Source organism: Macaca mulatta, chromosome 13 (assembly GCF_049350105.2).
Source record: "Macaca mulatta isolate MMU2019108-1 chromosome 13, T2T-MMU8v2.0, whole genome shotgun sequence".
In the NCBI taxonomy this organism is placed as follows: Eukaryota; Metazoa; Chordata; class Mammalia; order Primates; family Cercopithecidae; genus Macaca; species Macaca mulatta.
Genome location: NC_133418.1, coordinates 17140926 through 17146456, shown reverse-complemented (window position 1 = coordinate 17146456; position 5531 = coordinate 17140926). Strand labels below are relative to the sequence as shown.

The 5531-nt window shown below is 37.1% G+C and overlaps 1 pseudogene; it reads right to left on the bottom strand.

Moving 5' to 3' along the window:
* Positions 1-270: 270 nt before the first annotated feature.
* LOC106992327 (zinc finger protein 705A-like) lies at positions 271-5240 on the bottom strand (annotated as a pseudogene).
* Between the last annotated feature and the right edge of the window lie 291 nt (positions 5241-5531).

Here is a 5531-nt window from a genome sequence, read left to right as displayed (position 1 = left end):
GTAACGTCCATGTTGATTATAGTAATTCTTCAAAATGTGAGTCCTTTGTCATTTTTAGATGTTACAACTACAGCTGAAGTCTCTTCCATATTCCTTACATTCGTCATTCCTAACACCATGTCATCTAAAGTCAGAATATGTTCTGAAGACATTTATCATTTTCTCTCCAGGGTGACTTTTCTGATGTTATTTAAGATTAGTACACTGGCTGAAGGCTTTCCCACATAAATGGCATTCATATGGCTTTTCTCCAGTGCATGTTCTCTCATATCATCTAAGGTCAGAAGATAGACTAAAGTCTTTCCCACATAGAAGACAAGTATGTGGTTTCTCTTCAGTGTGAATTCTTGTGTGTCCTCTAAAGCCAGAGCTTTGACTAAAGACTTTCCCACTTTTATCACATTCATAACGCTTTTATCCAAGGTGAGTTCTCTCACGTCTTCGAAGGTTAAAGGATTGAATAAAACCTTTCCCACACTGATGACACTTATACGGTCTCTCTCCCGTGTGAGTTTTCTCATGTCTTCTAAGGTGAGAACACAGAGTGAAGGATTTTCCACATAGCTGACATGCATATGGCCTCTCTCCAGTGTGAGTCATCTTGTGCCATCTAAGGTGAAAGCAATTAGTATAGGCCTTTTCACATATATTACATTGACATGATTTACCTTTAGTATGAATTTGTTTATGTGGTTTAGGGAATAACTGATTACTAAGGGATTTTCCACACTGTTTGCTGATGTAGGGTTTCTTTCCACTCTGAGTTAACAAACGCTGAGTCATTGTGGAACTGTGAGTGCAATCTTCTCTCAAATCATTACATTCAAAGGGATCCTCCAGAGTGAGAGAGTTCTCCTTTAGGGACAAAGATTAAAAGCTCTTATTGATTTACCGACATACATCTATACGTTCATTTCACCACCTTTGAATCCTAGACCAACCATTCAGTAGTAGAGTCCAGTTGAAATCTTTCCAATGTTACTAGTGTGAAAGGAAATTAAATGTTGGCACCCCAAACTCATTTAACCAAAGGGAAAAATCAAGCTGAGAACAGGGTCACACAAACTTGCCTCCCCCTTCTGGTTCCTAAATAATATGGCTACAAGATGAAAAGCTACTTGCCTCCCCCGTATTTTGCCCACAAGGAAATTCCTCATGAGCTGTTAAAGTTACACCATGGCAATGCAAACTGATAGCTTGTCTTTACAGGCGCAGTCATCCCCAGTTCACCAGACACAAATACATATCCGATTGTTTCCCTGCCCCATTTTGCCTATGTTGTCTTATATAAAATGCAGCTCTCCTGCATTATTCCTCTGCCTCATTTGTTTATGTCATCTCATGTAAAAACAATCCAGATTCACTGAGCCAGAAAAATGTACGAATTACTATTTTTTTCTACCCATCTTTTACATGAAAATTGTGTACTTCTCAATATCCCACCCTTTCCCCCTTTAAATTTAGAGAAAATCATCTTTGGAGAAAGGCATACACCTGTCCCCCAGGTGCATGTCCTTAACTCTGGCAAATAAATCTCCTACAATGATTGAGACTTGTCTCGTCATTTTTCTCGATTGACACTTGCGTACACATTGTCTCCTGCAGACACAGATATTTTCTCTTTTATAAGATCCCAACTACAGAGTTATTCTATTAATTGTGATGATATCAATATCTTTCAAAGTCTGAGCATGAGCAATGTACACGCACTTGTTCTATTTTAAAGATTTCATGTTATGGTTTAGAACACAGGTCACTTTATTCACTGAATTCAAACTATCAAATTTTTTTTGCTTAGAAAGCACTTAATGCCAGCCTAATTACACTCAGGTGACTGTGTGTCATTACTAACTTAACCCATTACCAGGTCTTTAACTTAGATGGCTGGTGTACACAGCTATAAAACTCACCATTGTCATACCAGTGGATGCATCTTTTCTGATAGGATGCATGAATATCGTGTGTTTTTTCTTAAGGGCACTTTCCTTGTCTCAAATAATTGAAAAATAAATTGTTACCTTGGTATTATGATAATAAAATTGTTTGAAAAACCCCAAGGCCCGTTTACTTTTTTCAAAAATTGACACTTAGATGTGGCAAATGTGTCAAATGAAGAAAATACTTCAATTGAAGAAAATACTTCAATAGAAGAAACAGATTGTACAGCGTCAGCAATTAGAAAAGAGTTTTAAAATTAAAACGTGAAAAGAGTTAAAATGGAAATGAGATATCAGGCAGGTAAATAGAGGGATAGTCTTCACAGGGGTATCAGGAAAAGAGTCAGCATGTGACAGTTTAACCCCAACAAGTACATGAATTATCCTTTTCCCGAAAGTAAAAGAAAAGGCAAGAGGACACAAGAGTAGCATCTGACATATGAACAAAATGATAATAACATCTAAGGAATTCTGCTCCAGTAACTTAACCTACATTTTAGAAATTAGCACTCATTTAATAAAACCGCTAATTAATATTTGACTGATATTATTCACTGACGAAGCACCTCCTCCTATTAGAGCACAGGACCCTGTTGCTTAACCAGATTCTAGCCTTGGAGAAATTCTCTTCCTTCCCACCAGAGCTCTTTTCCTTGCTCCAGCTGCAAAGTTATATAAGATTTGCTTATCTGGCACCCTGTTAGTGGAAACAGTACATGTGTTTTGAGTTCACTGTCAATAAATGTGCATTATCACCAACTGTAAGGCAGGCTATCAAGGAAGAATAAAAACAGTGAAGGTCAGCTCAGGCCACAAGACCTAGAACACAGAAAACTCCCCAGGATTTTTCTGACCCAACGTGAGACTAGAAAATAAATTCAAACAAAAGGTCCATCAGGAAAAGGAAATTCAAAACAGTCAGGACCTATGAATGCTGAGTCCATGCCTAAGTTCCAAGACATAATGCGTAATACACAGTCTTTTCAGAAAGAGATTAATTAAATCTCTGCACAATATGTTTATTATTATTCTCATACAGAACAGAAAAACAATTCGATTTACAGAAATAATTGGTGTTCTACACAAAAAAGATATTGCTATTGTTTTCACTAATTGGTCTCAGCCTAAGCATAGCGACTAAAGCAGAAGAGTTATTTAGAAAATATTTAATTTAATACATTGAAAATATTCATTATGTTCTCAGGTCTGTTCTGAGTATTAGAGACTGAGTACCAAGGAAACCATGACATCCTTGTCAAGATTACATTCTAATTGAGTGACAAACTAAATAAAATAAAACAAAATAAAGATATTTCTTTCAGACAGATTTAGAGAGCTCAAATTTTTTTTCAGATAAGATCTGCGAGAGAATCAGAGATTAGAGTGAGATATGGGGAAGCTGTTCCAACACTTATTGAATGAATGAGTCAATGTGTGTCTACATACGTATGTGAATGTTGAGGGACTCACCGAGGGACACCAGTTGACAGACGTTTTCCAGCATTACATCTCTGTACAGCTTTCTCTTGGATGTGTCCGTCATGGCCCACTCTTCCTGGGTGAAGTCAATAGCTACATCTTCAAAAGTCACTTTGTTCTAAAACATCAGACATTTTAGTTTAGACAGAGAATCCCTTTTAATGTCCAGAGGAGGAAGGCTGAGGATGACATAGGTAGGATCTGGGTATGCAGAACACTCAGTGTTTTAGGTTCCAGCCAGTTCATTCTCAACACTAAACTGGTATCTGCCTTTCAAATTCACTCACAGAGACATATCCACTCTTAATCCATTAAACTTTCCTATGAAGAAATATCGCATGAGATGTGGCATAATATAGCCCAGATATTTTTCAGTAATGTGTTAATCACCTGTACATAACTGATTATAAAATTTTCACTTGAACCTTCATAAATAAAACAAATTTACCATGAATTTCAAGTAAATTACAGATTTGTCACAAGGCAAATAACCATGATTTACTACTTTTTAAACATGACCGTGATTACATGAATTATTTCTCTAGATAAACCACAGGTTTCTCACCAATCAAATGGTTAAAAGACCTATTATGTGTTTTGAATAATCTAAAGAAGTAATAGAAAACATGTTTCCTATCCAGCAAATATTTACTAAATACAGGTCATTTGTCCCTTATTCATTAAAAAGGTAGAAAGCAATGAACAAGACTCCAGCATTCTTCAGAACTGAACAAGTTTTACACAGAATATAGGACTCAATTCATACATAGAGTCACTCTAATGTTATGTAATTCAGGTGTTCATGACAAGGCTTAAAGACAGTCCAGCCGCACAAGACAAGACCGCTGAGGCTGCTATACTGAGGAAGTCTTAGTCTGATGATTCCTGTGATATGAAGCCTCCTGTTCTCAACTTTCTCTGGTCAACCCAAACATCAGTTATCACTGCCTCTCTTTTAACTTTACCTTGTCACTTGGCTTGTTCAAGGATAAAAAGGCCTTTTTACTGTTTTGTTTTTTTCTAACCAGCCCTTATAGAGCATTTCCACAGAACCCTAAATTGTACTATATCTACTATATTCCTTCTCCTGAGTGTGCAACCATAATTAAGTAATTGTATTTCTTATATGTTACTTTCAGTTACCAGAAGGCAAAAAGGTTAATTACCAAAAGGTAAAATGAATGGGGATAAGAATAATAATGACTTCTTTAGTTGTCCTTTTGCAAAGTTTTTAAAAGCATAAATATATTTTATCAAACTCTCCTTTTTCCTCAACACTGTGCAGCTCTTGCCCAAGGCCTCTCACATGGGATTTATTGAACTCAGCTGCTAGAACATCAGCCTCATTATTGGGCTGTGATCTTCTGCTCTTCACGCATCTCTATTGCCTGCATTCATCACAATCCTAAGTCTATGTCAGCCAATGGTACAGTTAATGGGTCAATTATTTCCCTATGAGGTTATAGGATGGATAGAAGAAAAAGAAATACATAAATGAGACGTCTCATGTCTTTTTTTGTAAATAGCCTGCATAGGGGCCGGAATAAAGTAGTGTAATATTCGAAATTATATTGATAATTTAGGAATCATTGACACATGATACCCAACCTAGAGTACTGAGAAAACTTAATTGGAGGCCAGATACCTGAAAGTCTCCTGATTGCATTTGGAACACCCAGGCTGGGTGGATTTTGCATCATAAAAACAAACAAAAAAAGAATAAAAATGAAACACCCATGCAAACTGGAGAAAACTGCCCATTTGCCAGCAATATGGGTATAATTTCAGTAGAAAGAGCCATCCCCCACTCACTAGTGAATGCATTGTCAAAAACTCAGTTTCTCTCTGTCTTCTTCTGGATTTCCACTTGCAGACACTTCAGGCACTAAGAAAAGCTGAGGTTGGAGAAAGAACACCTGAGACACCAGCCTTGTACATAATTTTCAGACCAACCTGTGATGAAAAGCCAGACCTTCACTGAAGGGTGACACCCCCTGCACCACAGCCTGACCAACAGTCACAAACACACAGAGGCCTCTCCTCTTTTCCCAAGGTCAAAATTAGGAAGCCTATGACTATGGTTTCTGACAAAGAAGGAACACAGATATCTTGTGA